The sequence below is a fragment of the Myotis daubentonii genome, chromosome 2, assembly GCF_963259705.1.
Source record: "Myotis daubentonii chromosome 2, mMyoDau2.1, whole genome shotgun sequence".
NCBI classification, from domain to species: Eukaryota; Metazoa; Chordata; class Mammalia; order Chiroptera; family Vespertilionidae; genus Myotis; species Myotis daubentonii.
The window spans coordinates 75,278,790-75,303,072 of NC_081841.1; the positions used below are offsets into that span (position 1 = coordinate 75,278,790).

At 37.8% G+C, this 24,283-nt stretch overlaps 1 pseudogene; it reads left to right on the forward strand.

Annotated features, from left to right (window-relative positions):
- The first annotated feature begins 22,208 nt into the window (after nt 1-22,208).
- LOC132226189 (procathepsin L-like) lies at nt 22,209-23,292 on the forward strand (annotated as a pseudogene).
- Nucleotides 23,293-24,283: the final 991 nt, after the last annotated feature.

The window sequence follows — 24,283 nt, forward strand, 5'->3', positions numbered from 1 at the left end:
TGACATAGGAGGTATTGTGAGATCTAAAACAAATCTAATCATAGCTCCAGCAAAATAGAATGTGGGGCAGAGGCAATATTTGACAAGATAATGATTGAGGATTGAGGACTGATGAAAGACTCCAACCTGCAGGCTTAAGTACCCCCAAATCCCAAGCAAGCTAAAGAATAATAAATCCACACTTAGATACATCATAATGAAACTATATAGAGAATCAAACACAAAACAGAAAACCTTAAAAGTAGCAAAGAAAAAATACAGATCACCCTCAAAGCATCTGGTAACTGACTTTCATCAGTAACAATAGAAACCAGAGACCAAATAATATCTTCACTGGGCTAAAAGAAAATGACTGTCACTACCCAGTGGAAAAATCTTTCAAGAATGAGGCCAGCCCTGGCCAGTGCGGTTCAGCTGGTTGAGCGTCGTGCTGTGCACTGAAAGGTCCCCGGTTTAATTCTGGGTCAGGGCACAAGCCCAGGCTGTGGGCTCCATCCCACTGTCCAAATGAGTGCAGGAGGCAGCCAATCCACGTTTCCTTCTCACATCAATGTTTCTCTCTCCTCCCTTTCTCTCTTTCTAAAATAAATAAACACATATTTAAAAAAAAAATTAGGCAAAAATAAAGGCATTTTCAGGCAAGCAAAAGGAGAGTTTGCTGCTAATATAGTCTCACTAATGGGAAGTCTAAAGAAATGTCTTTCTACAGACAAAAATAAAATGATCCTAAATGGAAGGTCTGAGTTGAGACTGAAGGAAGAGCATTGAAAGTAGAAATATTTATATAAATTTAAAACCATTGATTATGCAAAGTGAATTGTTAAAATTATTTTAATAATATATTAAAAGAAAAATGGCAATTACTCATTTGCCCAACATCAGAATAAGTTCAATAAAATTCTCACTTTATACCTACCAACCTCATCAGACCAAGTACTATACCCATTTGATAATTATTTCCATCTGGTTTGCCTTTAGAAGCAAAAACACTAAACATTTCCATTTATTTTTTTCTCATCCATATAGGCAAAATTATATTAATATTTTACTGCTATTCTGTTTTTAAATAGCTATACTGGTACAGCATTTTAAGTTTTTCTTCATAATGACATTGTTATTTCAAATTTGCATAATGTCCCAATGAAGGTGATTTATTAATAATCAGACTAAGAAATTAGTGCATATTTAAAACATCATGATACAGAGTAATAAAAAGCAGAATTATATACAATTTTCACATAACTATGAAGTGTTAATGATTCCCACCATAGAAGTCTAAAAATGAAAGTTCATCATAATGAATTATATAATTATGTAGTCACAGGTAAAAAACAATTAAGCCTTATTGAAAAGCTCTGCCTACTCTTCCACCCACCTTGCCTATTCAAAATTAGGTACTATGATTTTTAACACCGTCTCTGGAAATAATTAGAAATGTATGCTCAGGATAAGAATTGACTCCTGAGTTCAGCTCGGAGGGCATCCTAAACTCCAAATAAATTTTAAAAAGAAAAACTCATTTCTTTCTGATAGCTACATAGACTACCTATTCCCAGTTGTAAATATGTCTGTCATTTCAATTGCATGAGAGTATATAAAAATCTGTTTATCATAATTATATAAACATGGGAAACAGAACAAATAATCCCTTAAATTTCCAAAGTTGTAATTATAATGGCAAAGAAATAATGCCCTACTTTTTAAAAATATGTTTTTATTGATTCTAGAGAGAGGGGAAGAGAGAGAGAAAGAAACATTGATGTGAGAGAGAAACATCAATGGGTTGCCTCCCATTCTCACCCCTCTTTTGTGTGCACGGGGACAAAACTCAACCAACTAAGCAACACTGGCCAGGGCTACTTATTTTATTTATTTATTTTTTTTTAACAAAGCTTTACTCTCTCATTCCTTCAACCATATGCGATTATTCAAAGCATACTTCTTGATAAAACCAAATCTATAATTTCACTGCAGAATGTCCAAATGACTTTTATGTCCGTATCTTTAAACATATAAAAGATTATATATTACTAGTATAGATTATCCAGTTAGCTTTGTCCAACCTCTATTTATACATCTATAAACTTTCTGAGAGGTCACAAGTAATTCAATTTCTATAAACCAGATTGTACATTGTCTTTCAATTTAATAGACATTGTCTTTCAATTTAATAGACATTGTCTTTCAATTTAATGTTATCAGTTTTTAATCAGTCGAAGGTCCATCCTGTTTACAAAAAAAAAAAAATTATCAAGTATCTATAGTTATTTCACCTCTTTCCCGAAATGAACGCAAAAACCAGCAAGAGGCCACACCCTGTAAACTAACAGGTTTCAGAACTGTCATTCCTGCTATTCTCTGCTGGGAATGAAGGTGTCATGCATACTTACAGCATTATCAGGTAGCAGCCATCTAACACCGCCCATCCCAACAATGACAGGTCCTACCTAGATGCCTTCTGCCAAATCTAGATATTTAGTGTCTCTTACCCCAGACACTAAATGCCCAGAGATGACAAGGTGAAAAAAGAGGGGATCTACTCTTATGTTTCAAAAACATCTGTTTAGATATGAATAAAAGAAACTGCAAAACTTATTCTTGGGGCATTTGAAATCTCCCTCCGCATAAGTCATCAGTTTGGCTCAAATAAACTCATAAAAATTTTCAAAAAACATACAAACAGAAAAGCACCTGTTCAATGCGTCCTTGTCTGCTTCTTCCCTCTGCTCTAGGCCCTTTTGATATTCTCCCCTAGCTGTTTTGAGTCAATTCCTGTGGGAGCCTTACTTTTGCCTGGTATTCTGACATGCACAGCTGAGACCAGACTCCCAATCTGACTCCTCCAGTGGTTTCCTTTAACCCTAATCCCTGTTAACACCCACCTGGAAATGGACTGGAGTTGGCATGGACTTTTTTAAGATTGTGATTCAAACAAAGCACTTTTCTAAAAATATGTCAGTGAGACAATCAGGGAAATGTTAATATTGACTAGATGTTACATGCTATTAAGGAATCATTAGTTATTGTCTTAGATATGATAATGATATGTGATTACGTGTTTTTTTTTTTTAATGTCTCAGATGTTAGAGACACATACTCTAAACTATATGGGCCTCTGCTTTAGAAAAAAAAAAAGAACTTGAAAATATGTTTCTTTCTTTTCTCTACCTGTAGGTCAGGTCTGTGGAAATGTACTCTACTACACTGCTTGTCATTTTCTACCCTTAACCAAATATAGTAATCATTCCCTCCTTATCACGTCATTGCTTTTTCTTAGTAAAAGTATTCAATTCAAAAGCTACTCATGCTACCTGTTATTTGTTCCAACTTCTAAATCCCTGCGAAAGGCTAATATCACATGACCTCTGGTAAATAAATCAGATTGAACACATTAACCTGTTCAAATTTATATAAAGCTTTCTGCAAATATAGATTACTCTAGAGATGCTAAGAAGCAGATGTACTGATCTCCTTGGCATTCACATGATTCAGCTACAAATAGAATTTGAAGAGATTCCAAATGCACAACTGTCAAATTCATAAAAAGTAGAAAAAAAATGTCAAGTAAAAGTTTAGGTTTGCCTTGAATAGTACTGAATGTTACCTGAAAAAGATTTTTTTAAGTGTTCAGTTAATGTTTTATTTCTTTAGTGCTAATATTTGATAAGAACTAAGTTTGGCAGTGATAATCCAGAAACTATTATGAGTTAGTATTACTATTAGGTCCAAAGAAAATATCAACATCACTTTAATCAACATTATAAGGTTCATTAATACAAATTTGACTCAATAAAGTAGTATAATAGAGGAACCGAGCTCAACTATAAAGTCAGATTTCAGTTCTAATCCTAGCCCTATCATTTACTAGCTGTGTAACCTCACCAATGCTCGTTTTCTCATCTGTGCAGTTTTTTAAAAAGTCAATTTTGCAGTGTTATAAGAATTAAAGAAACTCAAGCCCTAGACAGTTTGGCTCAGTGGTTGGAGTGTCGGCCTATAGATTTAAGGGTCGAGGGTTTGATTCTGGTCAAAAGCATGTACCTCGGTTGCAGGCTGCATCCTGGCCCTGGTTGGGGTGAGTGCAGGAGGCAATCAATCTATATGTCTCTTTCACATCAGTGTTTCTCTCTCTCTGTCTCTTCCCCTCCTTTTCATTCTCTCTAAAAAATCAGTGGGGAAAATATCCTCGGATGATGAATAACAAAAAATAAAAATTCAATAACTCAAGAAATAGAAACTATTATGATTATTATTTGGGGGAATGTTATATTCTACTAATATTACAAACTGTATTTTCACTCCACTCAGTTATAAGAAAATTACACACAGACCATACATACACTCCACTAATCTTCCATTGATATCAAGGCTTTTGCAGAACTGCCCTAATTCAGAGAATTATAGAAGACATAGACATAACCTCGGGTCATAAAAGCAGATTTATTTAAGAATCTATACAATCCCCAATTCAAATATCGGTATCTCATATGTGATGTGAGAATGAAAGCCACTACTTCAGCAATCAGGAACTAGATAGACTCAATTTCAGAGTTATGTTTTCCATTCAAGTAAGACTTCCAACCAACCTCCTCTTACAATAGCTGGACTCAACAATCTAAGCCAATTCACTCTTGCCAGACTTATTAAGTACAATAAATCAAAGTAAAACAAAATTTATCTCTAAGCACATACAGTAGTGCATGTATTTTCTTATGTCTTCATAGTGTTGCTTAGCAACCCAGAACATCTTATCTAGGATATTTTATAAATGTAAAAATGGCTTTTGAAAGCTAATATCTTTGAAAGATGTTAGAAGTAAAGACTTAATGGATTCAAGTTAAACATTTTGGGCTAAAATATAGTTGATATATATACACATATACATATACATGTATATATATACATATACATGTATATATATATATATATATACATATATATATATATTTTAGAGAGAGGGGAAGGGAGAGGAATAGAGATATCATAATATCGATGAGAAAGAACCATCGATTGGCTGCCTCCTGCATGTCTCCCACTGGGGATTGAGCCTGCAACCCGGGCAGAATCCAACCAGCGACCTCTTGGTTCATGGTTGACACTCAACTACTTAGCCACACTGGTTGGCAATGTAGTATATTTTTATATGGCATCTTTGATGCTATTTGCTTGATGCACAATTATTGATGTTTGGACTTTAAACAGAATTAATGATATATTATTCTTATCCCTACTTTATGAATTTGTGACTAATAAGTAATTTGTGTAGCATTGATATTTTACAGATGTCTAGTTTCCCTTCAAACATAAATGCCATGTTTTAACACCTGTTGAAAACCCTTACACAAGTCAATAATTTCCATGAGGATTGCAAAATCATTCTAATTCCATCATTCCTTCTATATTCTGACTTTCTGTGGTAAATTAGTGCTTGCCTCTATTACCTGGAACTAGCTGGTTACCCTGAAATACAGTTCCTACAGCAAAGGAAAAATAAATAGCAATTTTTTATTTTTAGTTACTAAATTTTACAGTAAAGATATTTTGGAAACTAATAGGAAAATCTGAATTTAGCTTGTAGATAAGGTGTACATTTATTGTCTTGGAGAGGTAGAGATTGTTCATTTTAAAAAGTAAATAGGTTAGAAAACTGCATATTGAGTATGATACCACTTTGGTTTAAAATACATATTCAGTGGGAGATATCTGTAATACTATCAACAATAAAAATACATTTTAAAAAATACAATAAAATATATATTCATGTATTTATATGCATATACAGAGGAAATTAAAGATATACAATAAGCTGTTAACAGTGGTAATCTGTGGGTAGGGAATACAATTATTTTTATTGCCTATTTTGCTTATATTTAGTTTTTACCATTCATGTACTACATTTATAATAACAAAAAGTTATTTTATAAAAATCAGTATTTTCTACTGAATCTACATATAGCTGCTGAATCATCATCAACACAAGCCTGTGTCTTTCAGAGATACAGGCTGCCAGAGCACCTGCCTCGCTGGTTACTGCCACAAATCCTGTATTTGCCTGCTGAGTTATTTTGCCTGTACATCTTACCCATGGCTTATAAGGGGTACCTCAGCACTAGATCCACATAGCCTTTTCATTTTAGCAGTCGCCACCAGCTGGCAACTTCTTTATATGTCTCAATTCTTTTTCTTTAGTTTTTATGTCACCATATTCTCTTAGTTTTCCATCTACCTTCCTGACTGCTCCTCAGTCTCCTTTCAAGTTTACCTTTTTCTATTTCTTTAATTGCCCCCAAATTCCATACTCAGCCCTCTTCTATCTTCACTCTATATCATCTTTCTAGAAAAAAAATGGTTCTTGTGTTCTTATTCTTTTTATTCTACATATCTCTAGCCTATTCTTCTCTCCTGAGCAACATGATCATATATATTTTTTTCAACTCTTAAAAAAATCATTATATTGATCCAATACCATACAAAATTTATTCAAATTACGCCCATTTGAAGTGGTAAGATCACAGCTAGAGAACAGGTTACCCTGTACCAAATCTATTTACAAAATTCATCATAAAAGCTTTTTTTTTTAACATTATATTACACATTTTCTTTTTTTAAACTAGCATACAACACAAAGCTAAACTGATTAGTAGTTTGCCTTTTCCCAATTTTGGGAGAAATATTTCCCTTTGACAAAATCGTGTACCCCGAAGGGAAAAGAAATTCCCACAATCTGACAATTGCCACCTGACTGACTCTACAAGGCATCTTCCTTCAAACCTCTCATACGCCCGAGTTGCCATGCACACGCTGAGTTCTTACTTCTTTTTCCTGAAAGCTAAAGCTTTAAATACTACAATTCTATTTACAGACATGATCATATATTTAATCACTAATTTTTGTAAAGTCCAGTTAGGCGTTTCACCACAAATATATCTAAAACTTAAGTCATCATCTCTATGCATTAATTTTTCAATAGTTAGTGAAAGCCTTTCGAGAGCCACATTATGCTAGGAACAAAGTATATGTTATGGTGAGTAAAACAGGCATGGCTGGAAATTAAATTGAAGCAGTACATAGAAGCCAGACCCTGCAGGAGGCTACATGGCATGGTTAGAGGTTTACATTTTACTGAGAGTGCCACAGGAAATCACTGGTTTGTTTTTAGCAAGTAAGTGACGCAACCAAATTTACTTTTTAAAAAGGTAATTGTAGTTTCTCCTTAGAGGGCTGAAAAGGAGACAGGATATAAGGGCTAAAGTCCAGGCAAGAGCTAAATGAGGCCTAAACTAGGATGGAGCTATGTTTTGGAGAAAGAATTAATAGGCTTGTTGTTGTTGTTTTGTTAATCCTCACCCAGGGACATATTTTTACTGCTCTTTAAAGACAGGAAGGGTGTGTGAGACAGAGAAAGAAACATTGCTGTGAAAAACATCAATCAGTTATACCCGACGAGGCATAGAACCGACAACCTAGGTATGTGCCCTGACAGGGAATCAAATCCACAACCTTTTGGTATACGGACAATGCTCCACCGTTCAGGGCAATAGCTTTTGATATTAGTTTCATTTGGGGGTTGAAAAAAAAGGAGGAAAAATATACATATGTGTTTGGTTATTTTTTCCTGGAGAACCATGACTAATAAAACAACCTTAAAATTAATCTCTATGGAAGTTAGGACATTTATTAAATTTTAGGTTAAGCATAAGGAAGATCCCGTGCAAACCCTATTTACTTGGATATTAGAATGTTGAGTGAAATAGCAGAATCCTAGAATAATATACAAAAAAGTCAATGTTTATTATATTTTTTGTAATACAAGAATTTTCCCAAAAAATCCTCATTGGTTATAAAATGCATAAATTTTTACAAAGAACCTTGTAGTCCGAAAAAAATAACCAAAACAATCTGTCACATATAGGCCTTAGACTGTGGTTTTATAATCTGTCTACTTAGGGAAGTATTCTAATTGTCTTCACAAATTCAATGCTGTGAGAATGTGTGGCTGGGAGTTAATTATAATTTTAGAAAGAATTCAGTTCTCCTGCAAATCAAAACAGCAATGAGGTACCATCTCACACCTGTCAGACTGGCTATCATCAACAAATCAACAAACGACAAGTGCTGGAGAGGATGTGGAGAAAAAGGAACACTTGTGCACTGCTGGTGGGAATGCAGACTGGTGCAGCCACTATGGAAGACAGTATGGAGTTTCCTTAAAAAACTGAAAATGGAACTCCCATTTGACCCTGTGATCCCACTTCTAGGAATATATCCCAAGAAACCAGAAACACCAATCAGAAAGGATATATGCACCCCTATGTTCATAGCAGCACAATTCACCATAGCTAAGATCTGGAAACAGCCTAAGTGCCCATCAGTAGATGAATGGATTAGAAAACTGTGGTACATCTACACGATGGAATACTATGCTGCTGTAAAAAGGAAGGAACTCTTACCATTTGCAACGGCATGGATGGAACTGGAGAGCATTATGCTAAGTGAAATAAGCCAGTCAATAAAGGAAAAATACCACATGATCTCACTCATTCATGGACAATAGAGACCATTATAAACTTTTGAACAATAATAGATACAGAGGCAGAGCTGCCTCAAACAGATTGTCAAACTGCAGCGGGAAGGCCGGGGAGGGTTGGGGGGCAGGAGGTAGGGGGGTAAGAGATCAACTAAAGGACTTGTATGCATGCATATAAGCATAACCAATGGACATAAGACACTGGGTGATAGGGGAGGCTAGGGGACTGTCTAGGGCGGGGGGATAAAATGGATACATATGTAATACCCTTTGTAATACTTTAAGCAATAAAAAAAATAAATAAAAAAAAATAAATAAATAAATAAATAAATAAGATATATAAATATTATATATGTATATATATACACAGATGTATATATATAAATTTATATATAAGGTGTCCCAAAAATGTATATACACTTTAACAGTCGCTAACTAACTTAAATTTGAAATGAACTGTATATTAATAAACACTGACTTTCTAAAAAAAAAAAAAAAAAAGAATTCAGTTCTCCTACACAACTGAGAATGCTGTCTTCAATTTTAATTTGTTCTTCTGTACAAGATGATGATTCTTAAGTATTTAGTTGCCCCCTGCTGGTCATACAATTGTAGAATTCCTAAAAAATAGTTTGCATATGATGACTAACTTGCAAAAAGATGAATTGAACTTTTTCATCAAATGATTCACAATGGATTTCTAGTGCTCAACTGACATATGCAAGTTAACCCAGAATTCGTCTTAAACATACAATTCTCTGTCATATTTTATGTCTCCTCAAATCCTGTTGAAACCATGTGGGAATAATTTATTAAATTGAAAGGGGGGGGGGGAATGACTTGTTCAAAAATCTTTAAAATTTTATTTTTATCCTGTCTCTCTGCCACCACCTCTCTGGCTAATCTTGGACAAGACACTTTTTCACTTGCTGATAACTACTTCCTCATCTGTAATAAGAAGTAAAATTTATATTCAATAAACTGCACGTATTTAAAAGATAATCTGATAAATTTTGATGTATGTATACAATGGTGAAACTACCACTACAATCAAGATCATGAAAATATTTATCACTCCCTCAAGTTTTTGCATGCCATTTTGTGTTTCCTTTCCTCCTGCCCCTCCCAGCCCTCGGCTATCCTCAAGTAACCACTGACCTGCTTTCTGTCACTATAAGTTTGCATTTTCTAGAGAAGAACATAAATTGTAAGCTAACTACTTTAAGAGACTAAAATGAGATATGGAAAAACTTAAATTCTTTTTAAATATTGAAAACATTGTTTTTGAAATTTCTTGTCTTGAAGCCTGAAGCAGCAATGTAATACTATGGTTAAAAACCTTAACTTTAGAGTCAGCAGACATGCACTTGGGTCTCGGCTCTGTCATTTACTTGCTGTGTGACCTTGGGCAAGTTACTCAACATCCTAACTGAGGTTAACAGTTTCCTAGTACTTAGGGGAAAGGATAATAATAGCATCTATCCTCATAAAGAAGTTGTGAAATTGAATGCCAAGCAATTAGCTCAGTGTTGGGCTTGTACATACACTCAACCCAAAGGTAGCCACCTGTCTTTCGGAATTTCAAAGAGCACCCACCCAATGTTAAGAAAAGGAAGTGAGAAGCCTGATCATGTGGCCAGTTTAATCGTCAGGCAATCATTTTAGAAGTTTTATGTGAGGATTATTATAACTCACTGTGCTAGATGACTCTGACTCAAGTCCTTTTTAAAGCACCCATTGGTTTTCTTCCTAGCCAGACATGGTTTTCCTCCTAACTCTTTCCCCAAGTATCATGGTTTTCCTTACTTTGTGATTCCATCCCTGCCCCAGCCCTAAACCTATGACCTGACAGTCATCTCATTTCATCTTTATGATTTGACAAATAAATACCTTTGCCAAAATAGAGTGAATGATAGTTACTCTCCAGAGTAGAGTGAATGTTAGCCACCAACTGAGGTGGCATGAAGATAGAGATAACTGAAAGAACTGCTGTTTTGTGATAAATGTTCTTCAATCATTTTTTCCTTTATATTCAAACTAGAGGCTCGGTGCACAAAAATTTGTGCACTCGGGGTGGAGGGAAGGAATCCCCCTCAGCCCAGCCTGCGCCCATTCACAGTCCAGGACCCCTTGGGGGATGTCCACCTGTCAACTTAGGCCCACTCCCCGGGGGATCAGGCCTAAGCTTGCAGTCAGACATCCTTCTGGCAGCCAGTGAGCCCTCAGGGGGTGTCTGACTAAAGTCTTAGGCCCCCAAGGGATCAGGTCTAAACCGTTAGTTGGACATTCTTAGTGCTGCCACGGAGGTGGGAGAGGCTCCTGCCACCACCACTACACTGGCCAGCCATGAGCCAGCTTCTGGCCGAGTGGCACTCCCCATATGGAAGTGCACTGACCACCAGGGGGAGCTCCTGCATTGAGTGTCTGCCCCCTGGTGCACAGTGCACATCACAGCAACCAGTCATTCTGCCGTTCAGTCAATGTGCATATTAGCCTTTTATTATTATTATATAGGATGTCCCTATTTCCCCCCTTTTGCCTCCTCTACTCAGCTCTTGCCCCCCACTTCTCTCTGGCCATCACCATACTGTTGTCTGAGTCCATGGGTTGTGTATATATTTTCTTTGGTTAATCCCTTCTTTAACTTCACTTCTTTAAATTTTTATTTTCAGGTAAGTGCTTATAACTGCACTATTATATATTTTCTATTATATCATTTAGAATTAAGGTATTTTTTAATTGAACCCTTGTAAATTTTAGCACAATTTAATAAACTATGCTAGAAGCAATTAGGAGATTTTTCATGCAATGCACATACATTTCTTTTTTTTTCTTTTTTTTTCTTTATTGCTTAAAGTATTACAAAGGGTATTACATATGTGTCCTTTTTTTCCCCCCGCCCTTGACAGTCCCCTAGCCTCCCCTATCCCCCAGTGTCTTATGTCCATTGGTTATGCTTATATGCATGCATACAAGTCCTTTGGTTGATCTCTTACCCCCCTCCCTCCTGCCCCCCAACCCTCCCCGGCCTTCCCGCTGCAGTTTGACAATCTGTTTGAGGCAGCTCTGCCTCTGTATCTATTATTGTTCAAAAGTTTATAATGGTGTCTATTATCCATGAATGAGTGAGATATACATTTCAATTAATATTTTATTAGTTTTTAATTTTTTAGTATTTTAATTTGAAATAATCTCATACATGTAAAAAAAAAAAACTATAAAATACTACAGCATATTACATGTACCCTTCACCCAATTTCTTAGGTGTTAATAATTTAAACATAACCATTATACAACTAACAAAATTTAGAATATATTTTTCTTATAAACTCTTTATGTTACTTAATCCATTTACTTTGTTTTTGTTAATCTTCACCCAAGGATATTTTTCCATTGAATTTTAGAGAGAGTGAAGGGAAAGGGAGAGACACATTGATTGGTTGCCTCCTGCAGATGCTCTGATAGGGACTGGGGATCAAGCCAGCAACTGAGGTACGTGTCCTTGACTGGAATCGAACTTGGGACCCTTCAGTCCACGGGCTAATGCTCTATCCACTGAACAAAACAGGGTGCAGCTTAATTCATTTACTTTTAATCTATATGTGTCTTTATATTTAAAGTGGGTTTTGTTTTTGATTCACCCTCATAATCTGTCTTTTAATTGGTGCATTTATGCCACTGACTTTCAGAGTGCTTACTGATAGAGTTACTGCCATATCAGGCAGCTTCTGGGGCTTCTGGGTCCCACCTGCCTGCTGCCTTGCAGCTTCTGGGGCTTCTGGGTCCTGCTGGATGGTGGCGCGCTGGTGGCTCACGCTGTCCCGCCCTGCCTGCAGTATGCAAATTAGCCACCATCTTTGTTGAAAGTTAATTTGCATATCACACTTATTAGCCAATGGGAGGCATAGCGAAGGTACGGTCCATTACCATCTTTGTCTTATTAGATAGGATACTTCGGTTGCTTTTTTTGAGTTGTCAAGTTGATAGTTTATAAAGTTATCTCTCTACAACAAAAACAAATTGAGCTCCACTTGCCAGCTTCCTCCAATCTAGTATCCAGCTAAAGTTCTGGCTTTATGCATGAGAGAGTGAAGATACTGTATCTTGGAATCCTTTTGTGTGCTTTCTTCCATGAAGTTTTAGCATTGCTTCATTAAAAGTAGTCTAGAGAAATTATATGGGAAATGGGATTCAGGGCATAATTCTGTAGGGAGAACTTTCTGCCTATTATCCCTCTTATTTTGTAATGTACCATTTATACAGTTTTTCACTTCTTCTATCTTAACCTAAATTCCTACCAGAAATTACAGTCTGATATAACTTGTGTGCAGGTAGTTGATTTGGGATCCTAGTGAATAAGAGTGGAGAACTGGGAAACACAATATGGAAGGAAGCAAAGCCAATTCAAGAGTACATTATCAATCTAAGCATTGCTGTAGGCAACGAGGCCTTGTTTTTCCAGATCTTTGACTAGTTGCTTAGAATTCATCTAGAATTGTCTGGCTGGGTGAAGAAGAGGGGAGTACTTAACTATAGTTTCCATTCCCCATTGTTGAATGTGGCAGATAGACCCTAAGATAACTCCCAATGATCTCTGCATTTTGGTATTAATGTTCTTCTTTAAGCTCGTATCCCTGAATGTAGCTGGGGCCTGTGAATTGCTTCCAGCCAATAAAATATGGCAAAGACAATGGAGTGTTGCTCCCATAGTTACATTACATTATATGGCTGTGGGATGGGATACATCACTCTCATCATTATGTTACATTATCTAAGATTGCATCCTGCTAGCAGAATTGCTCTGTCTCACTTTCCTGCTGGCTTTGAAGAAGCAAGCCGCAATATGGCGAACTGCCTATGGAGAGGACCATGTGGCAAGGAGCTCAGATGGCCCCTGGAAGCTGAGGACAGCCTCGGGCAGACAGCCAGCAGAAATCTCTGAAGCTCTTGGCCCTACAACTGCAAAGAAATTAATTCTGCCAGCAACCTGAGAGGATTTGGAAGCAGATTCTTCTTCAGTCAAGCGTCCAGGTGGGAACACAGTCCAGCTGACACATTTAATGTAGCCTGGGGAAACCTAAAAGTGGAAACCCTACCTAAGCTGTGCCCAGACTTTTTACCCACAGAAACAGAGATAATAAATGCGTGTGGTTTTAAGCCACTAAGTTTATAGAATTTGTTACACAGGAATAGAAGACCAATATTGATTTTGATACCTGGAAGTAGGATGCTATTATAACAAATATCTAAAAATGTGCCTGTGGCTTTGGAACTGAGCAGTCAGTGGAGACCGGAAGAATGTTGAAGAGCATGACGGAGAAAGCCTAAATGATCATGACCAGATTACCAATGGAAACATGGACACTAGGACACTGCTATTGAGGACTCAGAAGGGGGTGAGGAACATGTTAGTGGAGACTAGAGGAAAAGGAAGCCTTGTTATGTAGTTGCAGAAAACTTAGTGACATTGTCACCTGTAATTATGTTGAAAGCAGAACTTGTAAGTAATGAACTTGGTTATGTAGTTAAGGAGATTAACAAGTGAAGTGTCGAAGGTGACAACTGGTTTATTCTTGCTTCTTATAGGTAAATGAAAGAAAAAAGAGACAATTTAAGGGAAGAACTGTTAAACACAAAGGGATCAGGATGTAATGATTTTGAAAATCTTCATCTTCCCCAGGTGGTAAAAAGTACTAACACTAAGAGATGACTTCTGAACATTGTCAGGAGAGCCTACTATAGAGAAAATGCCCAGGGAGTAACTCTATAATATTTTGTTAAAACCTCAGAGATTAAAAGATCAGGGAGCTTAGTCATACAAAGGGCCATTTCAAAAGACTAAGGGCATGCTTCAGATACTTTCAATCAAACCATTGGGCCTCTAAGTAGTATAAAGGTGTTGTTCTTCAACTTTAGGCTCTCACCAGGAGCCAAAGGCTGAGATGAAATTATTTTGAAACAATCTGTGAATTGTGTGGTTTTGTCTAATGGAATGAATTCCATTGAAATATAAGAAGACTCAAAGTTCTTTTTTAAAAATATATTTTTATTGATTTCAGAGAGGAAGGGAGAGGGAGAGAGAGAGACAGAAACATCAATGATGAGAGAGAATCATTGATCAGCTGCCTCCTTCACATTCCCTACTGGCGATTGAGCCCGCAACCTAGCCATGTGCCCTTGACCAGAATCAGACCTGGGACCCTTCAGTCCTCAGACCGATGGTCTATCTACTAAGCCAAACCAGCTAGGTCACCATAACGTTCTTAAGAAATTTATTTTATCAGATGCAATGCCAACTTGGAATTGGAAGGACAGAGACAATACAAAACAAATGAATAATGTCGACTCTCAAATTTTATGGGCAGGAAGTAGGCTGATAAACCTACTCATCTTTGAACACATCCACCTTCCATGAAAAGAAAGGATGACTCAGAGGCTGAAACAAGAGCCCAGAAAGCAGAGCTGAGAGCCTTGCAGGATTATTCCCAAGCCAAATAACCTAATTAAGGAACTTCCAATATTCACTCAATTCTGTTTCAAAACTGCTATGGACAAGAGACTCCTTTTTATCTCTGTTCTTCTCCTTTTTGAACTGGGATGTCTATAGATATTATCCTACAGCTGTCTCACCATTGAATGTTGGGCATGTCGGAGGCAGATGATGTTTCTTTATTTTCACAGGTCCATAAATGAAGAGGAATTGTTCCCAGGAGCAATCTCTTTTTGAGCCCACTCAAAACTGGCAGCCTTCCGAGCCACTCCAAGTGTGTATGTGATGGTTCACTGTGCCTCTTTCTTAGTGGCAGGATGCTTCTCCCTTCATTCTCCCCTCCAATCTCCCACCAGTACTTTCTATTGGCTGAGTCTAAACAGAAACCAATTGGAAAAGTATATTGAGAAATATTGTTTAACTTGGTCATGTTTTGTGACTCAGAGTAGAGCAAGGAAAGGGCTGGGAATAATGGATCTCACAGCAAATAGGCTAATGACCACCACAGAATCTGAACTTTGTTTTTGACACCTAGAAATTTCCTATAATTCAGCCCTAGTTTGGTCTATTTCTCTTAAGAAATATTGATCCCTCCTTCCCATTTCTATGCTGTTTTTGTCAGTGTATTTGTTGTTAATTTTCACCTGAGGGTATTCCTTCCATTGATTTTTAGAGAGAGTGGAAGGGAGGGAAGGAGAGAAGATGAGAGAGAGAGAAAAATCGATGTGAGAGAGACATATCAATTGGCTGCCTTGCTCACACACCCTGAACAGGCTGGGATTGAACCTATAAGGGCTAACACCCTAACCACTGAGCAACGCAGGCCAGGGCTGCAAGTGTCTTTTTTTCTCTTTGGCAAACCGACATTTGCTTTTCCTTTACGTATTAACTTTGTCTGATTGAGAGGACTGTGGCCTACCATCAAGACAAATATCTAGACCATTTTTCCCTTTCACTACTGATTTCCCCTAAAACAATAATATAGTCCTGCACTTTTTCATGTCAAATCCTCCCTCTCACATAAACTATGTTTTCCATTTTCCTTGTCCTTCATCTCTTCCTATACTTTAGCCATGCATGACTAATTTGGGGAACTACAAACTATTTGAACTGAGGTACTAATGCTTAATTGCCAAATTGAAGTAGTTCCCAAGGTCTACTCTAACTTGTGCCAGGGAAACTCTTGCAGACAGGAGACTAAATTTGGGGCTCTTTATTATATCTCATTCATAAAACCCTCTAAACATTATCCAATCTCTTCTTGGGCTTCCTTCCCACCACCAAGATCATAAAACTATAGCTCCTGCCCATTTTCTATAGCTATCTTGTATTTCACCTGTCTCTCTTCTTCTAAAGCAGAATAATCACCCTAGTTCAGGGGTCCTCAAACTTTTTAAACAGGGGGCCAGTTCACTGTCCCTCAGACCGTTGGAGGGCTGGACTATAGTTTAAAAAAAAACTATGAACAAATTCCTATGCACACTGCACATATCTTATTTTGAAGTAAAAAAACCGAACGGGAACAAATACAATATTTGTATTTGCATGTGGCCCGCGGGCCGTAGTTTGAGGACCCCTGCCTAGTTCCTTGCAGCCCACACTCTCTACTCCCATTCTAGTGAATGATATAGACTGTGAGATTTAGACTATCTAACTATACGTAGTGAAGATGACTGTAGTTTTATTAACTAGAAAGGGTATGATTCAGAACAAACCTAGGACCTCAGCACTCAAATCTACACATTACAGCTAGTCTGGGAGATTCTATTGCCATTAAGTCCAGGCCCCAGTCTTTCTTCTAGAGGCTACCTGGAGCGGGGAGGAGGGAATCAAAACTCTGATCCAATAAAGCTGTGGTTTGGATCAGACATCAATAAACCAGGGGATGCAGGTATAAACCTAACTTTACCCTACTCTCAGATTCTCTGCTACTTCCTCCCAAGATATATTTGAACAATTTTTGGGACCAATGAAACATAGACATTTTAATGATTTTTTTAACTCTCCCCTCAAGGATATGTTTTATTGATTCTTAGAGAGAGAGGAAGAGAGGGAAAGAGAGAGGGGGGAGAGAGGGAGAGAGAGAGAGAGAGAGAGAGAGAGAGAGAGAGAGAGAGAGAGAGAGAGAAACATCCATGTGAGAGAGAAACATCAATCTGTTGTCTCCTGTACTCACCCTGACCAAAACTGCAACCTAGGTACGTGCCCATACTGGGAATAGAACCCACAACCTTTTGGTGTATAGGATGATGCTCCAACCAACTGAGCCACCCAGCCATTTTAATTCTTGATCTTGTTGCCAGAAATCAACCTAAAGGCAGGGCAGAATTTTATTGTCAAACCCTGTAAATTTATTGGTTAATTTACTTAATGGACACATAAATTCATTGAATTTAAAATGAATTTTCTGCAAATCTATTTCATTTGATAGAGATGATGGGCTTTTGGCCTTAAAGGGTGACATGATTTGGACAAGTGAAATAAGAGTGTAGGTTTTTCAGAGTACAGTATAAGAAATAATAATAGATCTATAGAGTTAAAAAAAAAATAAGGGGAACTTCTTGGGGAATGCCAGGAGGATGCAGATGGTAGACAATAACAGAAAGGTAGTATAGAGTCATCTCATGGAAGGTGTTGAGTGTCTGGCTTTCATTTGGTAAGCAATGGGGAGCTACCAGAGATGTTTGAGCAGAGGCAAAGGTAATAGGGTGAAGCAGGTAGAGTCATCAAAACATTATTTACTTAACTAGAGACTCGGTGCACAAAATTCGTGCATGGGTAGGGTCCCTAGGCCTGGCTGGTGATCAGGGCCGGTCAGGGCCTTCCTTCCGGCAGCCAGACAGGGCCTCCCTTTCCTGGCTGCCAGCTGCTGGGTGGGGCCTTCCTTCATTCCACGCTGACCCCTGGTGGTCAGCATGTCATAGCAAGCGATAGGTCTCCGGGTCGAACTGCCGTGGAAACAATTTGCATATTAGGCTTTTATATAGAGAGATATTTATTTGGCAACTATAGATGAAAAGAATTTAGTAGAGAAAAAAGATGAGGCAAGAAGACCAGTTTGGAGGCCTGAACTAGGGTGGTGGCTCTAGAAATGGAGATGGGTGGAGATAGATTTTTAGAACAATGAGGAAGTAAGATCAGTATGTGGTGGTGAGGGAGAAGTGGTTGTCAAAAATGATTAGCATTTCAAGCATCAGTTCCTGGAAGAATAGTGATATTATTCAAAGAAATCAGGAAGTCAGAAAAAAGAAAGGCTTGTGTGAGGCAAGATGGGTTCAAGTCTCTTCCTGTTAGGGATATAAGTGGCTATAGTCAAGGAGGAACTAATTTTATTGCACTTACAAAAACTGGAACTTAACAGATATGAAAAAATTGTGGTTATAGCTGGATTGGCTTTATATTGTCTCTTTGCAATAAAATGTAAAGGGGAAAATGAAAAATGGGTCACTATTTTAATTATCTGTAGGCCAATCTAGTAGGGATCTGTAGTTTTTTTTGTGGTCCCTATATCACAAACATAGCTCTTATAAATGGATAAGCATTTACTGAATGATTTGTATGTGTTATTTATTATGCTAAATTTTACATAAATTAATCCTCACAACAGCCCTTAGATAGTATCTGGATTTTCATAAGAAATATCAAGGTGCAAAGTTACTTAACTTCACTCAAGTTAAAAAGGAACTGGTGGAATGGCATTTGAAACCAGGTTCTATGAGGTTGGTTTCAGAGTCTTTGTTTCTTCTTCTCTAAATGGCTAAAGTATTTATTTGCCTTTCTCCCTTTTCCTTCTCATGTTATGAAAAGGAGAGAATGCCTTTATCTTAAGCTGTTGGTCTTTACTATATGATTGTATTCTGAGGCTGATTTAATGTCTGCTTAGGAGATCTATCTTAGGAAAAGTTTGTGCTTAGGGGCTCTCCTTTTTTTTTCTTATAATTTTAAAATTTTTAAAAATTGATTTTTAAAAATAAACACACAACGTTTTTGATTGATTGATTTTTGAGAGAGAGAGAGGAAGATCACTTTATTGTTTCACTTATTTATGCACTCATTAGTTGATTCTTGTCTGTACCCTGACTGGGGATCAAACCTGCAACCTTGGCATATCAGGATGATGCTTTAACTGAATGAGCTACCCACCCAGGACCAGTTTTATTGAGATATAATTGGTATACATCACTGTGTAAGTGTAAGGTGTATAGCATAATGGTTTAGCTTACATATATAATGAAGTAATTACTGCGATAAATTTAGTTAGCATCCATCACCTCATATGGATAAAATAAAAAGAGAAGGCAAAAAACATGTTTTTCCTTGTGATGAGAACGCTTGGGATTTTCTCTTTCTTTGAAAAAATATATTTTAACATTTCAGAGAGGAAGGGAGAAAGTTTTTTTGTTTTTTTAAGATTTCACATATAAGTGAGATTATACAGTATTTTTCTTTATCTGTCTGACTTATGTCACTTAGCATAATGCCCCCAAGGTTCAACTATGTTGTCACAAATGACAGGACTCCTTTTTTAAAAAAATGGCTGAATAATATTCTATTCTCACTCTCTCTCTAACACACACACACACACACACACATATTATAAAAGCATAATATGCTAATTAGACCAGGCGACCTTCTGGATGACCTTCCAGATGAAGTCGGGGCTGCAAGGGAAGCCTGGGTCCCAGGTGCCAGAGGGAAGCCGGTGCTGGCAGCCGGTGGAAGGAAGGCCTACTCTTGCACAAATTTGGTGCATTGGGATATATATATATATATATATATATATATATATATATATATATGCCACAAATTCTTTATCCATTTATCTGTCAATGGACACTTAGGTTTCTATATCTTGGCTAATGTAAATAATGTTGCTATGAACACTGGGGTGCAGATGCTTTTTCAATTTTGTGTTTTTATTTCCTTTCAATATATTCCCAGAAGTAAATTGCTAGATCATATGGTAGTTCTATTTTTAAATTTTTGAGGAGCCTCCAGATAGTTTTCCATGTTATGGCAGAAATTGGGCTGGCGGGAAGCTACAAACCATATGCACCCGGAGATTCAGAAAAGAACTGTTTTATTTGCACCTGTGCTGGCTCAGCAGAGTCTCCTCCAGAGGCTGAGCCCCGCGTCCAGGTTCTGACCTTCTTTTATATATGATCAATTCTTGGGTATTCAGGGGTCTTTCCACACATGTGGCAGCCTGGGTGGTTGGCTGATGCAAGAAGCAAGCGAGATTACAGAAGCCAAGGGCGTGGTTATGGTGGAGCAAGTAAGGGCAGGGTTATCTGCTCTCGGCTTGCTTTCTCATCCATAGTGGCTGTATCTGTTTACAATCTTATCAGCAATGTACAAGGGCACCCTTTTCTCCATACCCTCACCAGCATCTATCTCTTGTCTTTTTGATGATGACCATTCTTATAGGTGTAAAGCAATTTTGATTTGCATTTCCCTAATGACTAGTGATATTGAACAAGTTTTCATGTATTTGTTGGTCTTTTGTATATCTTCTTTAGAAAAATGTTTATTCAGAGACACTTCTCCAAAAAAGACACACAGATGGTCAATAAACATATGAAAAGATGCTCAAAGTCACTAATTGTCAGAGAAATGCAAATGAAAACCATGACATATCACCTCACATGTCAGAATCACTATCATCAACAAATGCACAAATGACAAGTGTTGGTGAGGATGTGGAGAAAAAGAAAGCCTTGTGCATTGTTGGTGGGAATGCAGATTGGTGCAGCCACTAATGGAAAACAGTATGGAGTTTCCTCAAAAAAAATAAAAATGGAACTGCCTTATGACTCAGCAAATCAACTTCTGGGGAATCACAAAACACTAATTCAAAAGAATATATGCACCCCTATGTTCACTGCAGTGTTATTTATAACTAGAGGCCCAGTGCATGAATTTGTGCACCAATAGGGTCCTTTGGTCTGTCCTGTGGGGATCAGGCTGAAACCAATCTCTGGGTCCGGGGTGTGGGTGAAGCAGATTTGGGGCCGATAGTGCCCCAGCAGCAAGCTAACCCATGGCTGATTCTGCGAGGAATTGGGCTCCCTCCTCTACTGGTTGGAGCATCTACGCCCTGGTAGTCATTGCACATAGCTACTGGGCGATCGGTCAAATGGTCGGATGATCACTTAGGCTTTTATATACACAGATAGTCAATATATGGAAGCAATCCAAGACCAATCAGTAGACAAGTAAATAAAAAGCTATGGTACATATATAAATGAAATATTGCTGGGCCATAAGAAAAGAATGAACTCTTACCATTTGCAACAGCATGGATGGACCTAGAGGGTATTATGCTCAGTGAAATCAGTCAGTTAGAGAAAGACAAATACCATATGATTTCATTTATATTTGAAATTTAATGAACAAATAAAATTGGAACAGACTCATAGACATAGAGCAGACTGGTGGTTGCCACGGGGGGGTGGGGGGGGAGGGGAGGGGGGGAGGAGTGGCTTATGGACTACATGAAAAAGATGAAGGGATTAAGAAGTACAAATTAGCCCTAACTGGTTTGGCTCAGTGGATAGAGCATCAGCCTGTGGACTGAAGGGTCCCAGGTTCAATTCCGGTCATGGGCATGTACCTTGGCAGCTGATCAATGTTTCACTCTCATCAATGTTTCTAACTCTCTATCCCTCTCCCTTCCTCTCTGTAAAAAAAAAAAAAAAAAAAAAAAAAAAAAAAAAAATCAATAAAATATATTTTTTTAAAAAAAGAAGTACAAATTAGTAGTTACAAAATAGTCATGGGGATATAAAGTACAGCATAGACAATATGTCAGTAATATTGTAATAACAATATATAGTACCAGTTAGGTACTGGAAATATTGGGAAATATTGGGGAGAGAGAGAACACTATGTAAAATATATGATAGTCTAATCATTATGCTGTACACCTGTAATGAATACAAAATAACATTGAAACAAAACTCTAATTGAAAAATTAAAATTAAACTAAAAAAAAGAAAAACTATTTAGGCTTTTTGCCCATTTTAAATGAGATTATTTGCCTTTTTTTTTTTTTTACTATTGAGTTGTAAATTCTTCATATACTAGAGGCCCGGTGCACGAAATTCATGCAAGAGTAGGCCTTCCTGGGAGATCCTGGACCAGCACATGCTGACTGCACCTGCTCAGCTGCGCCCCCGAAGGTTTTGAAACATGAATCCTTCACTCTTCTTGATTGCCCTTTACTTAGGAATAGCTTCAGCTGCTCTAAAACTTGATGGAAGTTTAGAGTCACTATGGCACTGGTGGAAGACAACACACAGTAAACTATATGGCTCCAATGAAGAAGGATGGAGGAGAACAGTGTGGGAGAAGAATATGAAAATGATTGACATGCACAACCAAGAATACAACCTAGGGAGACAGAGCTTCACCTTGGCAATGAATGCTTTTGGTGACATGACCAATGAAGAATTCACACAGGTGATGAATAGCCATCAAAACCAGAAGTACTTGAAAAGGAGAGTGATCCGGGAACCGTACATTGCTGAAATCCCCCCAACTGTGGATTGGAGAGAAGAAGGCTATGTAACTCTCATGAAGAACCAGGGTCACTGTGGTTCTTGTTGGGCAGTTAGTGCAACAGGTGCCCTTGAAGGACAGATGTTCTGGAAAACTGGCAAACTTATCTCGTTGAGTGAGCAGAACCTTGTAGACTGCTCTCAGGCTCAAGGCAATGAGGCTGCAATGGTGGCCTAATGGAGAATGCCTTCCAGTATGTTACTAGTAAGTCCAACAGGGGCCTAGACTCAGAGGAGTCCTATCCATATCATGCAAAGGCTGGACCCTGCAAATACAGGCCCGAGGATTCTGTTGCCAATGACACTGGCTTCATGGACATCCCTGAGCAGGAGTGTCCCTCATGAAGGCAGTGGCAACCGTGGGGCCCATCTCTGTTGCTATAGATGCAAGCCATCTTAGCTTCCGGTTCTATGAAGATGGCATTTATTATGAGTGGCACTGCAGCAGCGCTAGATCGTGGTGTTCTGGTTGTTGGCTATGGCTTTGAAGGAGAAGAATCAAGTAGCAATAAACATTGGATTGTCAAGAACAGATGGGGTAAAGCTTGGGGCAAGAGTGACTACATAAAGATGGCCAAGCACCGGAACAACCACTGTGCAATCGCCACCCTGGCCAGTTATCCTACCGTGTGAGATGATGGTGATAAAGGAAGATTTGATTGAAAACAGGATATCCAGAGGAGGAATTTTGATCTTAAAACTGACCACATTTTACTTAATGGGATACAACACTTGAACCTTGGAGATCCAAACTGTGATTTGAATTCTGTGATGTTTTACATTGGTAAAATGCTACCACTTCTTTTACAAGGATGTATAAACTTTTACCTTTTAAAATAAAACTTAATTTTTATTATTATAAAAAAGAAAAAAGAATAGGCCTTCCTTCCCCCGGCTGCCGGCACCGGCTTCCTCCTGGCACCTAGGACCCGGGTGGCTTCCCTCCAGCCCTGGCTTTGTCTGGAAGGACGTCAGGTCTAATTAGCATATTACCCTTTTATTATTATAAATTTTGAATATTAATCCCTTATCAGATATAAGGTTTGCAAATGTTTTTCCCATTCCATTGGTCATCTTTTAACTTTGTTGATAGTTTCTTTGCTGCATAGAAGCTTTTGGTTTGATGTCATCCCACTTGTTTACTTTTTATTTTATTACTTGTGCTTTAGGTGTCATATACAAAAATTACTGTCAAAGAGCTTTTCTCCTGTTTTCTTCTAGAAGTTTTATGGTCTCAGGTCTTATGTTTAAGTCTTTAATCCATTTTGAGTAAATTTTTGTGAGTGGTGTAAGACAGGGGCAGTTTTATTCTTTTACATGTGAATATCTGTTTTTCCCCCCAGTAACATTTTCCCCATCGAGGGACTCTCTTTCTTGAGACAACTCCTTTCCCCTTGGAATGACAATTTCTATCCCTTATTTGTGACTTGGAAAGACGGAGATAGATTAAATAATAAAAGTAATTTGAGACCTGGCCAGGTGGCTCAGTTGTTTAGAGCGCTGTCCCATACACCACAAGATTGCAGGTTTGGTTGCTGTTCATGACACATACCTAGGTTGTGGTATTGATTCCCCATGTATGGGAGGCAACCAATCAATGTTTCTCTCTCACATCAATGTTTCTCACTCTTTCTCCCACCCTTTCTCTCTAAAGTCAATAAAAATATCCTTGGGTGAGGATTAAGAAAAAAAAAGAAGAAATAAAAT